Consider the following 24,708-nt stretch of genomic DNA (forward strand, 5'->3'; position numbering starts at 1 on the left):
TAACTCACTGATGACTGGAAGACATTAGAGTTGTTGACATCTGCAAAGAATTTCAGAAATTGTGAGGATATATAGTGATGAGCCACACAGAGGCCACATCAGACCAGAACTTCATGGTCACCCAGGAGTTGCGTAATTGAGGAAGATACATGGATTCTTTCCAGAAGATGTCAAATCCAGTCCATCTGTACCAAGGCAGGACTAAAAAATGTGCATTGTGTTCAAGCAGTCATTCAAGCAAAAACTCAGAATTTCCCTTTTACAGCTCTGTCTGATGTGTAGGCCTGCCTTTATTCTGATGGGCTCCTTTACCCATCTATAGCACTACACTTCTCCTTGTCGTCTTTAACAAGGATAGACTTAAATCCACATATTAAATCCCACCTTCCTTGTGCTGATACTTTTATTACTGTATTTGCATTCCTCCAAGGCATCCTCCCTCATTTGTCTTTGTCTTCTTCCTTAGGCAGGTAGGACAGCTAATTAATTAATACTCTTATTATTGGGAGGCAGAAACACGTAGCTGAAAAGCAGGGCCATTACAAGTATTCAGGCAAGGCATTGCAGGGACTGGGTGAGAAATGCTTCATTAGACCTCATAGGTTTCAGGCAACAACCATTTCATGCATGGGTCCTGCTGTTCCAACCGCTGTAGGAGTTCCCTGTTGGATGTCCTGTCCCTCACGGTGACCACTGAGGGATTCTCTCTTCTGGGTTTCCGGGAGCCTGTGCTGTTTTGCAGCAAAAGGGAAGGCTTTTTGTACGCTGAGCTGCTATACTTCATGTTGTATTTTGATCGCATCTCACTTCTTTCCGGCCCCATGCACTGATGTGTTGATTGCAAAGCTACCGTTGTACCTTGCCTTGTGGCTTACATCCATGTAAATGAGTCATAAAATCCCAGCAAACCAGGCTGCCGCTGTAAAATCCCAGCAAACCATGTCTGATGAACACATTGATGAGCATGGGTAACCAAAACAGAGGAAATCAGTAAAGGAGACTGGAGAGACCTTACAGGGCCCACTGCTGCACAGGTGTGAATTGTGGTGTCAAGCTTTGATTGCACAGCAAATTATGCTCTATCTTTCTATTGCTGTAGTAAACAGTTTCCACCTCTCCCCCGTCATGGTTCTTTAATTTTTGTAAGATGTTTTTCTTTGCTATAGGTCCTTTTTCCTACATAAAAGACATCAACTAGAAATTAAATTCTCTTTTTTTTTTTTTCAAATAGTGAACTAGAAATAGGACCACCTGCAAACCCATCCATTTTTTTGTGGGGGGAGAGGGTTACAATCATATTTGCCTGTTTTTTCTAAATTTTGTTTTCTTTTAAACACTGTCATGAATAGGATTTGCACAAACAAGGAGAACTGACTAACTAAAGAGTAAAGACACTAAAACTTAAAATATCAAGAGAGCTGTCAAACGTAATGAGTAAGTAGGGAGGAGTAGAAATTTTCTTCTAATCTCTTTCAGCTATTGTAAACAGATCTCACTTGCAACAGCACATCTTATCAACAGATGTTGGCTGTTCTTGTCTTTAATTGCTGCTGTCATTTTAGCTTCTAGCAGTTCCTGCTGCTACGGCTCAGTCATTAAAAGGACAACTCTCCACTAACTTCTTATTGCTCTGCTATCCTGCCCCCCCCTTTTTGCGGGGGGATGGGGGGGGTGTGTGTGTGCTTTCTTTGCAGCTCCACATCTCTGCTGCCGTGCTTGTACCGCAGTGTGGGTGTGTGTAGGTGGGCGGTGTAATCCCTCCGTGCTCAGACTGCACCGTTGACTTGAGGGACGAGAACTGTTGTCTCCCATCTGGTCCCAATCCTGGGAGGCCGCAGGAGAACCATGTGGCAGGTGCTACTTAAAGAAAGCTCTTCTCATGCTCAGACAGGATCCCCTTTTTATCCTGCATAAACAGTGGCAAGGTATTTTTCTCCACATCATCCTCTCGATTCCTGCCTTTCTGCTGCTCTCCTTTTCCTACCCCCACCCCTGCCTTTTCTTTCTCCCATAGGACTGGCAGAATCTCAGAGGAAATAAGTAAAGCTTTCCTAATATAGAAGCTCATCTTCTCTAAAACCACTTCTCATTCTGTTAATGGAGTTCTGGAAATGTTTCAGTTCTTTCCCTACACTAATACTTTATTCTTTTCCTCTGATAGCTGTCCAAGCACCGGTGTCATCAGTTTTCTTAGCTTTATTAGCTTATTTTGCAAAGAAATGCACAGGCAGTCTACAAAATAATAATAAAAAATTGGCTGCAGAGTTTTATAGCTATATACTCTCTTTAAAAAAATAAATATGCATCTAAAGACATCTTTCTGAGGCCATTCCATACTGGGTTTTACACGTCAGAAATATATGTGCTCTACATACAGATATGAATGGAAGATAACACAAGATACTGAAGAGGTTTACACAACGTTCCTTCCACCTTCCTCTCTTACCCTGATATATGTTTGGCCTAGGGCTCTTCTTTCAGAGCCTTACCACCTTTGTAGATGTGACATCGGTGCTGCATATTTGCAAATCCACTCTTCAAATTTTATATAACAAAAGCACGAAGTGCCTGCAAATCCTCTGTGTGGAAGGGAGTGCTTTTTCTGTGCCTCCCTCCCCCACAGTTACACTTGTTCTGGGGAGAAGCAAGGGAAGCGCAGAGCAGCAGACGTGGAAACACTCTTGTTCTGCAATGAGAATAGGGTTTTCCACCAAGGAGAAGTTGCAGGTTAGTACCGGGGACAGGCGGATCTGCCGTGCCCAGCGCTGGCTCTGCAGGCTGCAGCAGAGGCAGAGGGAAGCTCAGGTACCCTCCTGTCCCCTCAAAACCCCAACTTCAAGATGGGAGAGGGGGGGGTTGAACAGGGAGCCTTCCACCCTCAGAATAGAAATTGTGGGGAGCAACGATGCAGGAATGCTTGGGAAGGTGGGATGTTAGTGGGAAGAGGAAAAGAAGTTCTTCAGGAAGGTGGTATCTGAGGAGGCTACGACTGAACACAGATGTATAGGCAGACGATAATAGGAGAAATTCCTGCAGTCTCCCTCAGAGACAACTAATTATACAGAGTGTATGAAGCAAGCATGGTAAGCACATGCTCAAAATACTCAAACTGCGTTTTGGAGGCATCCATTACTACCAGCTACTTTCCTTGTTCTTGACCCTAGCTGCCCAGGGCATACTTTCCTGCCTATCTTTTTCTAGACACAACACATGCAAAAATAGGAGTTGACTGAGATAAGCACCACGCAAGACATGGACAATTGCTGGCAGGCAGTGTCCTGACGAAATGACTTCTCCCAAATGCACAGGAGGGGGTATAGAGGAGAGTTGCCTGGGATGGGCTTCCACTTCACACAAACTCTTCTGGTGAAGACTAACAGGCGTCTCAGTCAGAGGTTGCCCCAGAGCAGCATGTACAGAGTTTCCAGGCAGACTGTTGGGTATCCTGTCCCTTTGTGACTCACGATCAGGCCAATAAGGCAGTTGCTTATCTGTGGTAGGGTCCACCCAAAACTAAAAGTGTGGGTGTGAAAAAGAAGCTGGATCCTTGCAAGTGCAACTTGGTTGTATGAAGTGTAGTTTGGAAAACAAATTGGTCTTTGTAAAGGCTAGCTATGCTAGCCTCAGAAATTTGGAGTGTGGATTTGGTGATAGCTGTGTGCACGGAGTACAGAGACAGAAAAAACCTGAGCCAAAAAAGTGTGTCCTTCAGCAGGAACACAGAATTAAGGTGCTACTTTTATGCTGCATTTTTATTAGTGGCATCTCAAAAATATCACTTTCAGCATGCCTTTTTCACTTCTCCCACAGAAGCATGAAAATTAACATCAGCTAACAAAATTTTCTATTGCTCTGGAGGAAATGTTGTTGAGGTCTTTATACATTATTTGTCCCATTTGCTTTTTTTTTTTTTTTTTTACTTTATCAAAGTCCGGTCATAATGAAGTTCCTGTTTGTTTGATTTATATTATTATTTTAAGGCATGATTTAATACTTTCCCCCCTCCCAGAGTTTAAGACACACACATACCCCAACAAACAAAACACAAGACCCTTCATGCAGAGCCATTTCCCATCAAATTTCACACTGGGCATGATCTGACAGCTCAGATAAAATATAGAAGTGAAAGCCACGTGGTCTGGCACATGGCTCCCAGGCGCAGACATCAAGCTTGCCCCCTGGATGGCTTGAGAACATCTTCACTGATTGGGTTGCGCTGTGTGCAGCAGAATAGCTGTGCTGCTCATGGAGGTGAGGTGGGGTCACAGCTGGGGGTCGCAATTCATTCCCTTCCTGTCCTTTTTGCCAAGGGAGGGGTGTTTGAGCTCATGTCTTCTTCTGGCTGCTGCTGTGCCACCCGGAGCGGTGACAAAGGGCCTGTCCCCACCACCTCCTGCCTTACCTTCCCCCCCCAGCACCGTCCCTTCCAACCCAAGCGGGTTAAGGAGACATTGCAACTGCACATCCAGGCGCACACAGCTCTGCAGCTAGCATGGGAGGAGATGGCACAGTCAAGTCCTAAGCTTCTGCAGACCTTTCCCTGCTCACCAGAAGCCCAGGCCACCACATCTGCCTGTCTTCACCTGCTCCATAGCTGCACAGGAGCGACAATTAGTTGTTTTCCCCTAGGCTGAAGTGCTACCACTTACAGGTAGCTTATGCAATCCCGTATGTAAGTTAGCTCTACCCCAAACAGGAACCTAATCAGGGTGAAGGTCAATTCCTGTGAAAATATCCTATGCTGCTGATTGGTCTATCGTTCAAATTACTCAAGGTCTGTTTTTATTTAATTATGCTTCCTTCCACAATTTTTTTCCCTCCAATATTAAAAAAAGCAATTAGATAACGAAGCAGATGTAACTTGTTTTCTTGGATTGTTTCTCAGCTTTTTCCTAAATTGTCACTGTCCCTTTGGACTTTGGCAGTGGGGTGGCTGCCAGGTTTCCACAGAGATGCAAACAAATTCTATGCAATAAAATATCATCTCTACATAATTTAAGCCCCAAATGTACATGGTGACAGTTTTATGTTTGAATAATATGAAAATCCAAGATATTGGATGTGAGTATAATTTAGGGTCGAGAGCTGCAAGTATTTCTGTGCCCTGGAATCCAGTTAAAATGCACCCGTTGCACATGCTGTGTTTCGGTGGTGACGTATTGCTTGCCTCTGATTGCTGCAGGGTAAGAGCTTTATTTTCCTAACCCATGATTTAGTGCTTTCCACCTCCTGTAAAGTATAACTAACAATGCCCTCTATGTGAGCCCTGGTAGCTGAGGGAACAAGGGGGAGATGACTGCAGTGGGGAGAGGGAAAGGGGGGAGAACAGAAAAGAAAAAGAAGGGATGTCTGCAACGGGTAAACACAGACACAACTTGCTTTCTTAAAAGAGCTGAAGGCTGGATATTGAGCCAAAACCTCAATTAGATGGCATCGGTGGAGCTCCACTGATTTTGAAGGAGCTGAGCCAGCCTGAACCAGCTGAGAAGCTGGCCTGCAGTCTCCCATTTGGTGCCCAAAGTGGTTGGAGCAGGGGAGGTTTGAAACTGTACTCCTCACGTACCACGGAGGGGCCTGTGGGAGTAGTGTTTGCTTTGGCATGGAAGTGGGTTAGCGTAGACCTAGCAGGTCCTGCAGTGAAAGGCTCCTTTCAGCTCCGAGTGATGGTAACTTCCATAAAGAGAGCAAATTCATTCGGAGATATGGCTTAACCCACATCCTTCTTTAATTCATGTGTCCTTGCGCAGCGCAGGCCTCAAGGCAAATCCGTGTGAGTACTCTCATCCCTGTTTGCATCCCTGGATGCCTTCTGTTCCCCTGCAGGGCACGAATCTTGTGGTGTTTTCCCTGGATACTTATTCCAGACTCCCTCTTTAGGTACCCAACAGCAGAGTCTGAGTCAGGAGCTGAGAAACTCTGATGTGTTTGCAATGCCTCTTTCCACAGCTGCAGGTCTGGGTTAGGGAAAAGGAGCTGCTGCATTTCCTTCATCCTCCCTTCGCCATACAGAAAGCTCCTAAGAGGGAGTCTGCGCTAAGATTTTCCCGTTTCTGGCATGCTTTCTGAAATTTGCCCTCTTCCCTCCTGTTTTCTTCTCATTTCCCATGATACCTGCTCTGGCTCTGTCTGGTTAGAAATATTATCTTCTCCCAGCACATGAAATTAGGAAGTAGCTGTGAGGAAAAAGTAGAGGTAGACAAGAGGCTTCTTTCACCTCTGGCAGCCTGGTGCAAAAAGTTTCAAGCAGTGCAGGAAGGCCTGAATGAGGGAGGGATGCAGCAGAGCTAACATCTCAGGATCCACTTCAGGAAGACCACCTTCTTTCAAAGAGATGACTAGCAGGGCAGAGGACAAGTAGACAAGGAATGGTACCTGATTTCTTCTATGATGTCATAACTAGAGGATATCAAAAAAAAGAACAGCAGACAACAGGTTTAAAATAGACAGAGATATTACATTATGCAACTCATAATAAGTAGTTCCCCAGTTTAATCACAGAATTTTGTGAAGACCAAGAAATTGTATGGGTTCAAAAAGTGATTGGCAAATACATTAAATTAAAAGAAAATAACTCTGATGCGGGAAATCCCTGAGACACAAAACCTGGCAACCAGGGAACTACTGAAAAAAATACCACTTTGTGTTTGCCTTGCTGTTAGGCTCTCCCATAAGCATCTAGGTACTGGCCATCTTCACAGGTAGGACACAGGGCTGGTGGGCCTTGGGCTGATCCAGTACCACCACTGCTATGTCCAGAGGTCCAGTCGGTCAGGTGCCAAGTGCCACCAGACCTGAAGAGCTGTTCTCTACAGAAACTCTGAAAATAGCGGGCTAGAGCAACTTTCTAACAAGACCAAATACTGCCATGAAGTTGGCAATTCCAGATACTTTCACCAGAAACTATGAAGGCATTTTCCTTCCAGGTAAAGGAAAATAAATGCCTGTGATAAATACTGACCATACTTATCTACAAAAATGCATCTAGTTGATGCATATTTAGTAAGAGAGAGTCTTTATACATACTCGATTCAATGGTAAGATGGATATACTCATTGCTGGTCCTAGAGAGATAGGCCAATCATTCCTTGTTCACTTCCTTTGGGCTCATGGTGTGCTGATATTCCTCACCTGACTGCGGCCATGGAAAAGCATCACAGGTGAGAAAAAGAAGGCATTTTGAAAACCAGCACTAAATGCATTTTGTGTGGTAAAGCTCCAAAGACAACCTTTTCCCATTAGCAATTCAGAAGGGTGGTGTTGGTGTGGACACAGGACACATGCTCGCTGTGTTCAGGAATGGACACTGATCCCTAAATGACCACGCTGTTTACTCCTGATGCCACATTATCTCTCTTCCAACATTATTACAACAGACCCCAGAAATCCCAACCCAGAACATGTGTCTATTGTCTTGTGGAGGCATTTGAAGCTGCTGCAGTACCTTGGGTTTGTTGCAGGGTGGTAAATGGTAATCCCGTATCGACTGATACTTTGTGATATGTTAAATGTGGCAAGTTGAGCAAGACTCTGGGATCTCAGTTAGAAATGCTTTATCAAAGGAGTTGATTTATTTGGGTTGGCTGTTATGTCACAGCACACCACACTGATTCTGACACGGTGGTGTTCAGGCTTCTCAGGATCTTAGCGATGTGAGTCATATTTACCATTTAAAGGCCACACGAGTAACTTGTCCGTTTTTTTGATAGTTAGCAAACTCTCTGCAGTTCTGTCTTACAAGTATCTAGGATTTCTTTTTAACAAATGCAGAGCAGACACCACAGCTTACTACTCATGATTTCTTCTAAATTATAGAATCTATGTCATAATGTCAAGTCTGCTTGTTAGGAATAATTGGAAGTATCTCACTGCTATCTGTCTGGAATAAACATCTCATGCTCTGAATGCCCTGGTGTCAGCTAAGGAATATATTAATATTGAACATGTGAACTTATTAATTCCCTGATGAATGAGGATTTATGGCCTGATAGCATTTAACAGTGGAACAGATCATTCATCATAACAAACTGATTATGAGCAGTTATAGGCAAATGGGACAGCATACTCAAATTCTAGATCCTGTCACCCTTCCTCACATCAAACCCTTCCTTGGCGAGTGGCTGTAACACCTCCTGCCTTCCAGAGCTGCTCCAGGCACAGGGATTGCTCAGTGGAGCACCACTCATGTATTTACAGATAGAGGACCAGTGATGTGTTTCTTCCACTCCCCAAATTCTTCTTGCTTCAGATCCCTGGTTCTGAACACGTAACACAAAACTGAAGACATATTAATCCCAGTTCAGCATGTTTGAATTGGCAAAGGCTGTATGATACCTGAAACACGAGATGTTGCTTTAGGTTTTTGGGGGACATACCTGATGGTTTCTGAAACTAATGGGGACAAGGAAATAAAACTGTTTTCTTTCAATAGATTTTATGTGATTGATTTCAATGGGATCTTCTGAGATTCGATTCTACACTGTTTGCAAATTCACACTGCTGCATGAAGAAACATCAGACTCATGGGAAAAATGTATGACTGAATTAGTGTATTTATTTAGTGGGTCTCATTTCAGTGTTTAGGTCTGTTTGATTTAAGTACGTATTTGCTCCTTCATCCTTTTTTCTGTTTATTACTGTTTGTCACACACCCCTTTTAAGATGTGATGTCAGGTTCTAGGACTTTATACACCTTGACATAGACATCTATAGAGCTAGCTAGCCTGGTATGGTGATCATCCATCAGATCTGGTGTTAAACCTTCAGAAATAATCTGATCAGACTGATCTTACTACGTATTTGATTTTTTTCAGTATAAATTATATATCTAGTTGTGACAGTAATTTCTGGACACTTCATAACTACAGTGTGATAATTATCCCTGTCAGCTTAGTTAGAGGCCCTACTTCTGAGAAAGAAGTAATTAAGAAGACAGATGAAGATTTTTTAGGGATAAACTCTCAAACGTAAGGAAGATATCCTGATGTACAGTTTATTATGCAAATTAACTTTCCCCATTCTGGGATTTTGGTAATTCTTTGCATCTTGCCGAGTGTGGTATGTGAGACTGCCACTTGCTTAAACTATTCCATAACAAATCCAGGATTTGTCCGTTTGTTTGTTTGTTTTTTTTTTTTTTTTTTCATTCAAGTTCTCATTGCCCTGTAAGTATAGAAAAAAAAAAAAAAAAAAAATAGCGTGAATGTGGTTTGAGCATGAGAATTCTTAGACTGGATGACTAGATGAGTGTAGTGGTGTAAAGGTTTTGACTATTTACTTTTTTTTTGAGTAAAATCCATCCAATCTCTTTTAGACTGGTCAACTATGCATCTGATCTCATCTCCACTTATATTAACAGGAGTTTACCCACCGTTGGCAGAACCCTCTATTTTGGTCAAGAGTAGTATTGTCAAGTTTATACCACAGTTCCCATTTCAGCTTGATTTTCAACTCTTTTCATTTTATAAGTGTCTCTAAAATAATGATGTGGCATAACAAAGAGCTGACTCCCTGCAGGATAATAAAATATTTTGAGGAGGTTTATTTGGTGGGAGAGGGAGAAAAGATACAATATTTTAACACTATTTGTCAAAGAAAATGGGAATTTTACACTGGGATGAAGATAGACTTAACTGAGAGACATGAGGAAAGATGGAGTGAGAAAAGGGAGAGAACATCTGTGTGTATTGGGAAATAAAAAAACATGCTGTATAGGCCAATACTGCTGAGAGAGACGGAGGATAATGAAGAAGTTAGCTTTACCTTAATCCTCCTGGTCTTTTTAAGATAAATTACTGTTTCATATGGTGATTCTCACTTTCTTCACATCCATTTCCATCATACAGAATTAAGTAACAAATTGGTTGTCTTCTCAGGAAGAAATGTGCCAAAACACATAATAAATCCACAAATAAAACTATGAGACACGATTCTTCCTCTTACTTCAATCTAAGTATCCTGTATTTTTTAAATTTGAACTTGCCTGCACGGTATTGGTTTCTGGAAGAGCTTGGATTTGTGAACACCACAAGATGTCCTAAGATAAATTTTGTTTTCGTCTGGTTATGTTTTATTTCATACCGCTCAGGATTGCAGCCATCTCAAGGTAGTATCTCCAGAATGTTTAAAAGACCAGTAAAAAGCACATACTAGCTTAAGATCCTATATCTGTCTTATACTTCCAGCTTTTCTGTCCATCTGAGTTTTCATCCTTTCTCTCTTTCATTTCTTTGAGAATGTGTCAAAACCCGAAGATGGGAGCAGAAAATTTCCTGTGGTAGGAAGGAGAAGAGCCAGGTCTGTGGCACCTGTCCTCTTTGATCTCCTGCTGGTTGGTCGCCCATCACAACTGCTCACACTGTAGCGAGTATCTGTCCTTCTGTCCCTTCTTGTCCTGGTCTACTGTTCTTCCCAATGGCAAACTGCCTTTCCCTCCACAGACCATCTCTTCCACCTTTTCAGCTTATTCTGGTTACCTTCCTTTCTTCTGATGTAGTTTTGCAGCTTGACAATGCATGTTATTTCCTCTAGAAACACAAATTGATGGGCATGGTCTACCATGTGTTTACATTGACTTCAGAGACTTTTGGATGTAATCGTCTCCCTGCAAAGTATGGACTGTAAAGCAATATGTTATTTCTTCCTTGTTGGTTCTAGAGTGTTCTATGTAATACTGCAAACTCAGTCCTCGCCTTGCACACAGCATTCAGAAAGTTGCTGAATGTTGCTTCTGTGCTGTACATTTATTGACTGAAACATTTGAGTTGTTGCTTTTCACACTGGTAATTTTAGAGCGCAGATGCCTAGCATGTTTACTCACATACCAAGGCTCACATTTAATGAGCAAAATGTCAAGTATATTGTTATCCACCATAAAAACTGTGAAAAATATCCTTGCCATCTGCAGTGTGCCTTCTGCTTCAGCCTAAAAGACTTTTACAAGCAACTACATGAAATTAACATTAAAGTCAATATTTATAAATGGAACCACCTCTAAAGGGCCGGATCTTCTCCCCTCCCACACCCCCCGTTCCTCCGGGAGTTAATGAGCTGGGGAGGAGGCTGGGTGCAGGAAGGGGAGCCGAGTTGCGCTTGGCTCCTGGATGCAGTCAGCCAGAATAATCCCTCTGCTCTGAGGAAGAAGCAGAAACAGAAGAGTGGCACTAAATGGCATTGACAGCGTCTGAGGGCCAGATCCCGCGCTGATGTCAGTTAGCGTAACTTCATTGTCCTCACTGAAGTGATGCAGCGAGCATAAATCAGCCCGGCTCGGCTGACTTACGTAGCACGGTGTTTGATTTGTACCAGCTGAGGATCGAGCCTGAAATAACATTCATTAAATAGATGGTGGATAGCAAAGCTGCAACTGGGATTTGATAGACTGCCACGAAACCACATAGCATCTTCCAAGAAAATGTTTTCTATTTCTCTGTCAAATGTAAGCCTCTCTGGGGCAAGAACCGGCCATTTGTAATGACTTTTTATGGTGCTGAGGATGATGGAGATCTCATCTGTCGCTAAAGCCTCTGGCATGTCCTGCAAAAATAATGATATGAATAATTACTACTAACATGTCCCTCTCCAGACAGCCAATGACCTTTTAATTTTGCTCTTGCAAAGATTTCGGATGCAGCATGAATAGTGTGTTGCAGGACTGAGATCTAAGCACATTCTGAAAAAATGCTGTTGTCCACTGCTGTTATCTCAACATCCAGAAGCAGCTGAAATTCCAGCCGGACCTTTATGGGGCAGAGCTGACGAACCAAAGCCAGAACACGTTCCCTCGGAGAGGCGAGCAAAGATACCTTCTGCCATTTGTTCCAGCTGTTCTGCCAAGTCGCCCACATACCCTCGGCTCCACCAAGCTCAGCTGAACCACAGTCTAGCAGAGACATCGTGAAAGCTGGCCACTCCCACCACTGAAGGCCAATGGAACAAGGAAAGGTAGCATAATCATATAATCGACGCTGCCTTGCCTTTTTCCTTGTACACACGTTGAACAAGAAGATCAGGGAGAAAATTGCTGCAGTAATTAGCAAACATAGCATAAACATTTATCAAGGAAACTCCAGGTCAAATGGATTTTAAATTTTTTGTTTAGAGTTGTTTAGATGTAAACATATTTCCTTAATTGGACTTTAAGAAGGGCACTCACATGTTTCCTCTTGAGCGTTTCTAATATAATCATCGCTTGGGCAGTTAGGCCACTCTCTAAGCCACAAATCTTATCTTTCACACTAGTGAGTCATAAATAAGGACTGAGTCACAAATAGACCAGACAGACAAATGGTGGCAGGAAGGAAATAAGATTGGCTGTGAATATATTTAGGCTGGAAATTAGAAGATGGCTGCAGACTACCTGAGGAGTGCAATTCTGATACCATTTTCTAATTGGGATGAATTGAGGGGAGAGAAGTAACTTAAATTGCTTTATAATTCAGCTTGATGAACTCATGAAAGGGATTGTACACCAAGTCGGAGAATGTCTTAAAACTGAACTAGATGATAGGAGCCCTCAAGTATTCAGCTTCTGCCCGCCACGACTACCTGCAATTAGAGGGTTAGTGGCCTGATTACCCAAGTCGTCCTGGCCAGTTCTATTGTTGTCAGTGGTCCTTGGCACTCACATGCAGCAGGGGCAGATTGCACAGATGTCGCCTGTGCCAGCATCGCCATACATTCAAGGCTATATTTAATACAGAATCTAATGTTTGCCTTGTGAGTTTGCAGCAGTGCTGCTATGTTGCAAACCCCTCCTGTTAGAGAAAGTGAGAACAGCTTGACTTCTTATGATTGCATTTGAGGTCAAGTTCAATTATGGGGTATTCAGTGATGGGGTGTACCTAATAAGACGGAAATCGGCTAATAGCTCTATCAGCTAATGAAATATTTTCCACTGTTTGATCAGAACAATGACTTTCTGTCGTGCAATCAGAGTTCCTGGGAACTGTCGTAGTACAAATAATGGGACTTAGGATGTTGGGCTACTCTTTACTGGCTTCTGTATTTTTCAAGGAGAAAGGGAGACTGTGATTTTTGCTGGCCATGGAAGGCAATTTATTTACTTTCTTTGTGTAAGTAACACTGAATATGCTGATGCAGCAAATAATATAGGCTGAAAGAGTGTCTGAGTATGTGAATGCTATTTGTTAAATGAACAAAGTCCCGTGTCTGTCAAAGCATGGGTTTCACCGTGCCTTCCGGTTCCACATCAGCTCTGTTCTGCACCAGCAGCCTCATCTTTAAATGTGATCTCTGCTTTGCTGTGACATGGTATGACTCAAAACTGTTGTGCTTTTAATCAGTCCTTAGAGCGTGGATGTACGTCCCATACCATACTGGCCACATCAAGTATTTTTATCGATATATCCAGGGCACAGCCTGCTCCCTCTTGTTCCCTTTCCTGCATGCCCTTTGGTCTCTGTCCTATCATATGATACAGGTACTGGTGTTTCCCAGAGATATCCATGCTTGGTTAAGCATCAGGAATGCGTATGACATGATGTTGAAATTATATAGCCATGTATGATTATCATGTGATACTGGATGCCTGCACTTTCTTATGATGAGGGCCACATTCCCCCGCCAGCACTCTACACATCTGAATTAAAGGATCCTTCGAGTGCAAAAGTCAGGGCTATCTGATCACAAGGTTCAGTATTAGAATTTTAGGATCAGTTACCGCTTGTTTTCTGCAAACTTACAATTATGTAGTGGTCTACTGTTCTGGAGAAATACTTCTATTTCTTGCCGTTTCTTAACATTTGGTCAGTCTACACATGGCAATAGAAAGGTGCCCTACCTCAATGCTTCAGTGTGTGGGAAGGTTCTAAGTAGACAAAAATGTAAAAACCTCGATGTATCTCACTTCAGTTTCATAGAAATAAGAACAATTAAAATATTAGTATGTAGGCAATTAAAGTAAGAAATTACTTTTAACTATGCAATATATGTTGCAGAGTTTAGAGATAAAGAAATCAAGTCTGACTTGAACTTGAACGTTGACCTCACTGGGACCAGAACTGCATCCTAGTGTATAATACAGCCTGCTTTCTTGAAAAGTAGCCTGTCAGCACTGAAATATATTCAAATTAATATATTAATTAAATTCTGTAAAGCAAACCACCATTTTTTAAAGGTAAATTATATTTGTTCTTTGCATTCTAACTTTCTGAACTATTAGTTAAAAAAAGGGATTTGCCTCTCTGGAAACTTGTGGCTTTTGTCTCCTGTGTGTTTTGCTATTGGTTCAGCCTTCTTTTTCTCCTCTGCTAACCTACATGGTGATGGTCATTCTAAAAGGATTTCTGTTTTGAAAGATTCAGCTTTCAAGAATCCCTGAGAAATCACCCTTCCCATATGCACAAAATATTTGTGAGCTGAATCCCCACTTCAAACCATGCCAAAGTTTCCAAATCTACCTAAGTGCTGTTGTGAGCTTTGAAAACCATGCCATGTGTTCCACACAACATACACCTGAAGATAATGTTCAGCTGATAGATGTTTTTCTAGCTCCACTTCTATAGAGAGTTTATACCCACTTAAGCTCTGCTGTTGCAGATATGCACTGTAATTTACAGCAGAGTTTTTCGCTGTGTGCCCAACGTTGTTCATTCATGAGGGTTTTGTTTTTGACCTCACTGTGTATAGAATAAGGTCTGAGAAGTATGCAAGCTTTCTCCCACTCTCAAATTAACTTATTTATACCATCCCCCAGCATTTGGGCTGAAATTCTTCACATTTCAATACCATGACTGTATTGGTTACTATATCAGTGTAAGAAGTGGGAGCATCTTCTTGCTTTTTTCATTGTAAAAATGTCTTTTTCATTTCCAAAGAGTTTGCTTGGCCCTGACTAGGGAAGCATACTGACTGCCTGTTTGTGGAGAGTTTCACCATCTCAGCAGGTTCCCTGTATCTAGCTGTGCTGCAGGGTGTAACGCCCAGCTGGTATTTGCTTTCAGAATTTCAGTTCCACTTTAAACAAGTGCCTAACTTGTCCAAGAGGATCTTTGTGTTGGCAAGTACTTTCAGGAGCAGCCAGGTATTCCCCAGGGGCTCACAGCCTACATAGCAGAACCCAGCATTGGGACTGTCTGGGTCCTGGTCCTGCTACGTTCTTTCTTCCCTGACTCGGGAAAGTCTCTTTTTGCCAATGGCTTTGCCTCTGCCTCTAATTAGCATCCCTTCATTTAATGTGCTTGATGTTTGGGTGCCAAGTTTGTGGCAGATTGCTGGGATTTTAAAGATGCCGATTATTCTTCAGATGGAGAATGGGATCTCTTGGCAAACTGTGGGCATTGGAACGGTGTAAACCTAACTTCCACATGCATCAGTTCCCCCACATGCTAAAGCAGATAAATCCTACTCATTGTGCCACCAGGGCACTATAAAATCACATTTGTTACTGTTTGTAAAAGGCAGCAGGTTTCTTAGATCAATACTGCTACCAAAGTACAAAGTAATAGTACTTCTCGAGGAGGAAGAGGATTGCCTTTTGAGTTGCCATCTGCTCCTGGCCTGACTCCAATTGCTTCCTGGTGAGTAATCTGAAGGCAATTTTTTAGAATCAATTTTGTATCACATTTTCACAATATGACATATGTAGCTCTAGGTCTTAAAGAAGGAGGAACAATCCACCAGTAGTCTGCCTCCCACTGTAGAAGCAAATCCTCTAAATTACAGGATAGTAATTAGACGGATTCATTGATTTGCTGCAAATATCCTTGCTGTATCATCACCCCATTGTGGTTCACAGAATGAAGTCTTTTTTTTTTTTTTTTTATATATGGCATTTTCTAAATGATCTCATCCCTGAGGCATGGGTGAAATAAAGGTCAGTTCAAATGTTTCCCAAACAATAACCAGTGTAAGAGGATCACCAAATCTTCGGGGGGAGGAGGGAGAACCTACAAAGCGGTCAACATAAGATCAGAAATGTCATCTTAGAGCAAGGGCTGCGTGGGACAATACCCATGCCCTTGAGGTGGGCATGTGCTCACAGAGGAGCCACGTTCCTGCTTCAAGAGAGTCTCCTCGCCAGAGCCCCAGCCCTGCTTAGGCCATTTAGCCATCCAGCATGGGGTAGTGTATGTTAGAAAGCTGAAATGGTCAAGGAGAAAGTAGTGATCTTGCCTGGTAGGTGTAATTGTCCTGAAAGCTTTTTCTGCGAAGATATTTTCTGTTCACTTTCACTAATCTTCCTGAGGTCCATATGGCTTATGGTATGAGGCAGAAGTGCACTTTTGTGCTGCTATGTTTAGAAAAACAGAATAAAACATAGCTAAATCTGAGGCTATCGGTGACAAGCTTGCCTGCCCCAAACTTCCAGATATAGATGGTGAGAACTTCCTGAGGAGCACCAGTGGATCTCCTCTCAGCTGCTGTAGCAGCTCCTGCAAGATCCCCTTAGTCTTCTCGCTGCCTGTGGACCTACAGGGCTGCTGAAGCGAAGGTCTGGGCTACTATGTTGTACCACATCTTTGTTTTTCTACTTCACATCTGATAAAGCATCAGAAGAAAACAATTAGGGGCAACTTGACCTCAGTAAATTTAACTACATTCTTTGATAGCCAAATGAAAAATCCCCAAAAATTGACTTCTCGAGGATGTTACAAATCACGCTAAGAATACATGCAGACTGTTTGCATACATCTGACAATCATGAAAAGGCTGTCCTTTGACAAAGAACAGCCTTCATAGTTTCAAGAGGAGAGGAGATCTGCATTTTGTCAGGATAGCGACTACAGGGCAGTCCTTCCTGTTTTGAAAGATTGCTCTCTTAACAAAGGATGTATATCACAAGGAACAATTTGTCCTCCAAGTTTTTCTCTACAGTAAAGACACAGTAAATGCCTACTTCTGGCCAGACAATCCAAAGTGCAAGTCCTGTCAGGATTTGCAAATGAGGAACGTGGCCTCTGCTGACAGAGGCATTCTCTGAGCACACCTCTCAGATCCAGCCTAATACAGATACTGGGAAAAGATGACAGATCTGGACATCTTCTTACAATTAGATCAGATGACGCATAATAGGTGGAGAAAACATAGTTTAAAATCTCTTCTTTGCTTGAAGGGAGATACCTTTCCAAAGAAATTGACCCTTTCCCCAGGTTGGATGATATTCTGGCACGAGATTCTTTTACTCTGTCTTTTTAAAAATAGCTTTGCATTAAATCATTAACTGAGAAGAGCAGGAAGCATTAAAATAGTACATAACAGTTAAAACAGTACGTAGTAAACCATTCTTACACTGGAGAGTGAAAGCCAGGTCTCTCCTGTCCTAGAAGGGTGTGCTTATTGCTGAGCCTCAGGGTCGTTTTCATGCTCTGTCTTTGGCTGGTTAAATATTTTGCCAAACAAAAGGAAATCATTTAGATGGGAGAATGACTTTTTACTCCTCTCATACTGTCAAAGAAATAGACAAGACTTGTAGAAAATATACTTTTAAATCACTGGAGATACAACTTGTATTTTAGCACAAGTTCTCAATACTACGCATAGACAACCTACCCGCTGTTTGCTATGGATGAAGGAGGGAAATCTCATCCTGCCAGCCGATTTCCAAGAAAGGTTTGGCTTAATTAGCTAAGGAGAGTTTATAAGAGATTACAACTTTATGACAAGGGATTAATTTAGATGACAACGCAGCGCACGTTTGTTTCGGTCTGGCAGGTTTTTTTTTTGGTAATTCCTGCACCAGGAGAACAAAATATGACTTCCTTTGGAAACGGCAGTCTACATACAAGAGTCCCAGTCCAGACTTGAATCGACGCCTGCGTTTCGCTCATTTAAAGCCGCATGACGGGACGGCTCCCCGAACGTCACGATGGCCTGCGCCGTAGCGAGCGGTGGTGCCTGCAGGACACGGGGGGAGCGGGGCGGCTGCCTGACGCAGCCCGCGGCTCCGCAACCTGGCCCTGCAAGCCACCAAGGGGCACGCCGACACCTTGCAAGGCTGTGTTGTACATTCAAATTCAGAGGATGCTGGGATCTGCACGCAGCTCAGCGCGCAAACCGAGGGAAGATATCTGGTTTGGGTCCAGTGCAGCTAGATTGCTGTGTCTCTTCTCTCAGCTTGGTAAAATCGACTTCTGTGTAATCCCTTCTTACTTACATTGATGAAACATTTCTGGTTTTCTGATGGCACGGGCCTGATGGTCCTGCTACGGCAGCGGTGAAAACGTGCTTCAAAAACCTTCAGCACGCAGGGCAAGTTATGGTATTAAAGGTTTATATTTTGTCTTTATTCTTTATTTAATTTCCACACCCCCCCCAGTAGCCAAGAAAAGACTCGAGATGAAATCACGGTCGCACTAAGCTCCCTAAGAGTTTTGCCACTGACTGCAGTGTGGCTGGATTTCATTCTGAGTCACAGTTCTTGTTGCGTTCTCTCCTCCTCTGTGGCAAAGCTGTGAATGAGCACTACGTGTTTGAAAAAATCCCGATTTCTCATGTCAAAAATGAGAATATATAGTATAGCTTGAACTGAATCTCCTCTTATTGCAGTAAAATTTTGAAATTTTCTTCTCATCTAGTGTTATCTGGCAGCCTAGTTGAAAACTTGTTATGCATCTGGAAAGCAGCTGACTTTGATTTGGAAAAAGCGACACTTTTAACACATCATTTCACTTAACAGCTTTGATGTCCAAAAGTACCCATTTTCTTTATCACTTTATCAGAACCGAGAGAATACAGCAACTTAGAGTTATTAATGTTGACCCAGTCAATGTGTTAATTGTGGGGCTAGCACTGGGAACAGATGTGTTTTTGTAGAAGGGTGGGCTGAATGTATTCATCTTTTTAATGCCGTTTCTGTTTGGATGATCAGTATCTCTTAAAATTCCCTTCTCCTCTCTACCACCCTGTGCAACTGCTCTATTTTGTACAGCCCAGAAAGAGCACATCTCTCTCACTGGAGCTTAGGACTCCATCTCAAATTACAAAATGTCCCTGACTATTCAGCCTTTTGAAAAAGCTGTAAATAGAGACATAACTTACCTAGCAACAAAAAGTAGATCTCTACAATGTAGTCTATGAACACAGTGAGTTTATTCAGTTATGGTCGTGCCATAGCTCTTCTTTTTCTGTCACTAGTCTTTTAGAGACTGACTATAGAAAAAGTCTTTTCTATACTCAGCTAATGTTAAGAAATTCTCTCAATAACAACTGGGCAGAAGATGAACTATCTAAACTTTTAAAATTAATGTACTTGATGGAGTTTCTGCTGGGTCGGATGAAAAACAGAATTGAGTGAATACTGGGGGAAATCATGTAAAGTTTTGAAAATGTCATTCTTCTGGTGAATATTGAAATACAGTCTGTATCCTTTAGCTCAAACACCTATATTTAGTGAACGTTTCTACAAACATGTTTAGTTTCTTAGCCTTTCCTTTCCCCTTTCAGCTTTCCATCTCCACTATACAGTGACAAAATACGTATAATGGAAAAGAAGGCTGTAGATGGAAAAGAAGGAGCATGTTTCTTCCCCTCTATCTTAACATTAAAAAGACTTATTTTTTTCTGGATAGCTTTTAAAAATATTTGAAGCATTTGCTTCAATTATAGTAAAAGCAACAGAAATACTAATTTTTAGTTGGTTTTGTTCCAGATTAAGCCTTATTAAAATTATAATGTGTTAGAAGACTTCCTGTCTTTTTAAGGTGAAAAGCCTTGTCCATGACAAAAGAAACTTATTACCATTTCAAAGGCTGGTCAACATTTTGCCTATATACCTACTAGGTAATAATGACCACGTTGACCCTTTTTTGATCACTGAAGTCTTTTATCAGTGCATTCTACTAGTTAAAGGTGATGCTCAATGCCGACTTTCATATAACGCTTTCATGAAAGTGCCTTTGAGAATGAAAGCAGTGGCCAGATTCTGATCTCTCTTCTTCAGATCTTCTGGTATTGGATTTTCATTTCCTAAATCAACGTAATAGAAAAGAAAACTATGCCCGTTCTCAGAATATATATGAAATCTAAGAATGTTTCTAAAGAAAACATCATATCTACTAGACAGTTTTCATTAGTCAATTTAATAAAACTGTAAAATGACCTTTTACGCTCTTGGAGCTAACTGTATTGTAGAGCTTAGTGTCCTTTGGATAAGATCCAAAAAGGAAAGTCACCCTGCAGAGTTCAAGTCTCTGTGGAAAGCAAACCAAGTCCACTGTACTTGAACTCCAACAGCCATTTATTATTAGGTCTTGAGTCTTAAATGTAGCGCTAAATAGATAGAGAATGACTATATTCTGCTTACATTTTGTACCCGTTTCTGAAGCTTTAACACATGAGAAACGTTAATGTAAGTTTTCTGAGGAGTAAAAATGGCAAACAGGGCATTTTCTGGGCTTTCCTGGTATTTTGAGAGTAGTAAACTGGAGAATAAATTGACGTCCTAAGCCCAGTCGAACCACAGGCTCTGAGCTCGGTAGCTGTGGGGTAGCAAGACCCTCTCCAGCTAGGAGAGGACTGCACGCCCCGGCCTCCTCTCCCCCAGCACCCGGGATCCCCCTGAGCACAGCCGGGGCGTCTCATTAATGCTTCCATCAGAGGTCAGTGAAATCGGTCTTCTCTAACCTGCAAAAAAGAAGAAAACAGGGAGCTGGGACAAACTTCTCCTGGGCAGAATTCTGCGGCACAGAAGTCATGAAGGCACCGAGGCTTCTGCGTTGATGTTTGCTTTTACTTTTTGGACTGTCCTTGAGCAGGAATAATGTTTACACAGTCACAGAATGTTATTGCCATTGCTATTTCTTGTGTATTTTTTCTTTGCAGAAAATTAGAGGTTTTTTGGGTTTTTTTTGTTTTTTTTTTTTTCTTAGAGAAAATATTGGCATTTTAGGCTGTTATTTTCATGATATGGCATACTGTATGTTTTTTTCAGAGATTCGTTAGTTAAGGGAAAAGAAGATGACTATCATAAGCATGTCCTTCACTGTCATTGAAAGGATGCATTGCTAGTTCTACATTTAACAGTTTTAACGGTGCTATTTTGGATAAACAATTTTATGACAGTACAGTTTTGTCTTGAACGACACAGCTGTAGTCTAGGAAACTAAACATATCTTTCCTAGTGGTTTTATTTGTCAGAGAAGTATTTTCAATACTCATGTGTATCTAGTTGTTTTAACCCACCACAAAATGAAAAATATTATACTATTAAGACTTGGGCAGTTTCTTATTTTTGAATGTATTAGAAAGAAATTTAAGTACAGACACATGCTTAATAATAATCCAATTGAACATTTTATCATTGTCAAAGGCATTTGTCGTGGAATCCATCAAGTCTTCTGATTTCCATACAAGTCAATTTGCTGTCTTCAAAATGTAACGTTAATGGCATTCAGTGTACACACTGTAATCCTTTAAAATAATGTACATGGCAGACGGATATGTTCTCATGCATTAATAATTTAAATGTTAATTTTAGGAACTTACTCAATATGATTAACTGATGGATCAGCAGTCTTATATAGAGAAACAGTGAGCACACTTAAAGAAAGAGCATGCTGGAAAACAGCCAGGTAGCTGCCTGCGTGATGGCTCAAAAATACCTGGGCTCCAGTTTCCCTTCAGCGTTGGATGCAGCACATCACAGTCGTAAGGGCGGTCTCTGGTTTTGAGATTAAATGTGAGAAGTGTCTTTGAGGTTGAGGTCGCAGGACTTTTGGGGAAGAAGGGGGATGTTCTGGGCGGCGGGAATCCCTGCACTGCAATCCTGCCGGTGGCTGGCTGGCTCTGTAGCGCCGGCCCGGTTACGCAACTTCTCTCCTTTCACTCCTCACTTTTTGAGGACACCCTGTAACGCCGCACTGTAAATTGATATTCCAGGGTGGAAATACTATGGATGACAAAGTATAACCTTTTCATTGCGAAGCTAAAGAATGTGCCGGGGCAAATAGCATTAAACAGTATGTAGAAGAGGCGTGTGTTGAAGCCCTCGGCCGTGCCTGCGGCAATGGGCTCTGGGGAAGCGGCAAGAACCAGCCGTGTATTGCACAAACCCTGGCCAAATCGTGCAGGTATGTGTATGGCTACAAAGAGGACAGGGGCTCTCTCTCTTTCCAAGGAGCCACAGGGAGCAAACAAGGGGTAACAGGTACAAGTTGCACTGGGAGAGGTTTCATCTTGATAGAAGAAACACATTTTTTGCAGTGAGAACGATCATCCACTGGAACGACGTCCTCGGGGACATGGTGGAGTCCACATCACCGGCGCCTTTCAAGATATAATCAGACAGGGTGCCAGATCATCTCACCTAGACTCCCTTTCCCACGAAAGGGTGGACCAGATGATCTTTGGACGTCCCTCCCAACCTGGGCTGCTCTGTAACTCTGCAGTCCATATGTGCAGAAAGTTTCTTGTGCAAGCGTATGGGGCTGTGACGCCGGCCACGCTGGTCCTGGGATCTGGCAGATTACTCCTTACCTCCAGAGTAATCTTGGGCAGAAATGTGACACCACCTGCCTTCACCTTTTCACTAGATAGTGACAAGGACAGAAGCCTTCTGCTAATAGTGGAGAGGGGGCAGCTTCTCCTCTGGTGAGGTACCAGCTCTCTGAGGCTGGAGCTCCAAAATGCACGATCGGGGTGACCGACGGCTCACAGAAAGTGAGGGCAGATGAGCCCAGTGGTGGGAAGAAGAGGGGCCAAGCGGGGGCTGAGAAGCGGTGGCACAGGGAGCAAGCTCCCGAAGGGCCGTGCTGGGCCAGGACGGGCGCTGGCGGTGCTGACAGGCTGAAGAGCAACGCTCAGCACCGCGTCAAGTGGAGACGGGCGAGGGCAGCGTGGGGCCGGTGGTGTGAGGAGGGCCAGCGGCGAGTGGGCGGCAGAGCAGCGCGTGTGTCCGAGAGGCCGAGGTGACGCACCTGAGGAAACCGGAGAGATTATTCGAGGAGTCAAACAGGGAGAGCGAGTGGTGAGAACAGAGTGAGATCCGAGGAGGGATGAAAACAGGGATGGGGAGGGCGAGCTGATAACAAAAAACCTTCCTTTAAATACAGTAGAGCTACGGAGGAAGAAGGAGAAAGAGCAAGGAAGGTATCATGTTACATTTCAAAATATATTCAGCGGGGACACTGAGCCGCAATGCTCCCATTAGTGTACGTGCATCTGTCTTAGGAGGAAAAGCCCAGAGGTTTCTCCCGCTTCTCCTTTTGCAGCGCTGACCACTTCTCAGAAGAGGTGTTTTTGCACCGGGCAAACTGAACATTCCTATCCTCCGGGTCCGCGGTGGCTTGCGTTGGGAGCCTGTACGCTGTAGCGCAGCAGCTCTTCGGGAAGCGTGCAGCCTCCCCCCCCCCCCCCCCCCCCCCCTCCGAAAAGGGCTTTTTCGCAGCCCAAGTTACTTGCAGGCTCCCCGCGAACAGGACCGCTTGGAGCCGCGGAGAAGCTCCGGAGATGCACGGCGTGCAACACCCGCGCTCCCCCCGCACAGGCGTGAGAAGCGGCGGGGCCCGGGGGGGGGGGGGCCGGTGCCAGCGGGGGGGGGCGCTAAAGCCGCTTTGCCAACCCGGCGGAGGTCCCCGCCCCGCGACCCCAGCCACCGCCCCGCCCGCCGCTACCTGGGCCGCAGGGAGGGGGGCTGGGGCACCCCCCCCCCCAAACGGGGGGAAACGCGAGTGGCGGGCCCACGTGGCTACAGAAACAGTCCACGCGCGTCGGCAAATGCCCCCGGGCGCTTTGTTGGCTTCATGTTAAAGAAAAAACAGCCTTCTTTCCAAGCCCCCCCCCCAAAGCATGCGCCGCTGCTACCTGTGGGTGAGCTTTTGTGAGACATCCCCCCCCCCCCCCCCCCAAGTAGCTCCGCACCCGCCGTCCCCAGCGCCTCTCGCCGCAGGGGGGGACGCGGAGCGGAGGGCGGCGGCGGGGGAGGCCGGGGGCGGTGGGGGGGGGGGGGGGGGCGGCGGCCGTGGGGGGGCGGCGGCGGCGGGCGCGGGGCTGCGGCTGCGTGCGGCGGGGGCGGGCGCGGGGCGGGGCGCGGGGCGCCGCCGGGAGTCAGCTGGGCGCGAGGCGAGAGCGCGGCGGCGGCGGGCGCCGTTAGCACCGGGAGCCGGCGGCGGCGGCGGCGGCGGCAGAAGCGGCGGCAGCGGCGGTGCGGGCGGGCAGAAGTTTTCTCCGCAGCCCCGGGGTCGCCTTGCGGAGGCGCTGAACGTCCGCGTTGGGTGTGTTTTGCCTTTTTTTTTTTTTTTTTTTTAAAATTCGTTTGCTTGTTTAACTGCATTTTAAATTTTTTTTTTTTTTTTAATATTTTTTGTTGTTGTTGAGGCTCCGTAGAGCTTGCCCTCCCCCGCCCGTGCCCCTTCCACTCGGCCGTCCGCAGGACCACCCCCCCCACACACACACACACTCTTTCCCCTCCCCACCCACCCTCCCGTCCCCGCCGCCGCGCACGACCCTTCCCCCGACCCCCCTGCGCCCGCCCGAAACTTGGCGGGTGCGCGGCGCCCGGCGGGGAGGGGGCCGGCCGGCCGGCCAGCAGGTAAGGGGCCGGGGGGCGGCTCGGGGCGCGCAGGGGGTCGGCGGCGGGGAGCCGGGGCTTGGGGGGGGGTGAGGGTGAGGGCTCGCCGGCTCCTCGGTGGCGGAGGCCGGCAGGAGGAGGAGGAGGAGGAGGAGGAGAGCAAACTTCCTTTTCCTGGGGCCGCCGGAGAGCCCCCCGCGCCCCTCCCGCCGCCCGGCGGGGAGCCCCCGGGGCCGGCCGGGGGG

The 24,708-nt window shown here is 44.6% G+C and overlaps 1 protein-coding gene across 3 annotated transcripts in view; it reads left to right on the forward strand.

The window, feature by feature from the left end:
- The first annotated feature begins 24,038 nt into the window (after positions 1-24,038).
- The window catches only part of GRB10 (growth factor receptor bound protein 10), a 146,866-nt gene continuing 146,196 nt past the window's right edge, over positions 24,039-24,708 (forward strand). Inside the window, exon 1 of one of the 3 annotated variants that reach the window (XM_042798148.1) lies at positions 24,039-24,167. The gene's annotated coding sequence lies outside the window, so the exon portion shown is untranslated. Of the gene's footprint in view, positions 24,168-24,409; positions 24,485-24,708 lie in introns of those variants that run through there. The other 2 variants (XM_042798150.1, XM_042798149.1) reach the window with 2 other exon arrangements.

Source organism: Tyto alba, unplaced genomic scaffold (assembly GCF_018691265.1).
Source record: "Tyto alba isolate M040663 unplaced genomic scaffold, T.alba_DEE_v4.0 Super-Scaffold_27, whole genome shotgun sequence".
NCBI classification, from domain to species: domain Eukaryota; kingdom Metazoa; phylum Chordata; class Aves; order Strigiformes; family Tytonidae; genus Tyto; species Tyto alba.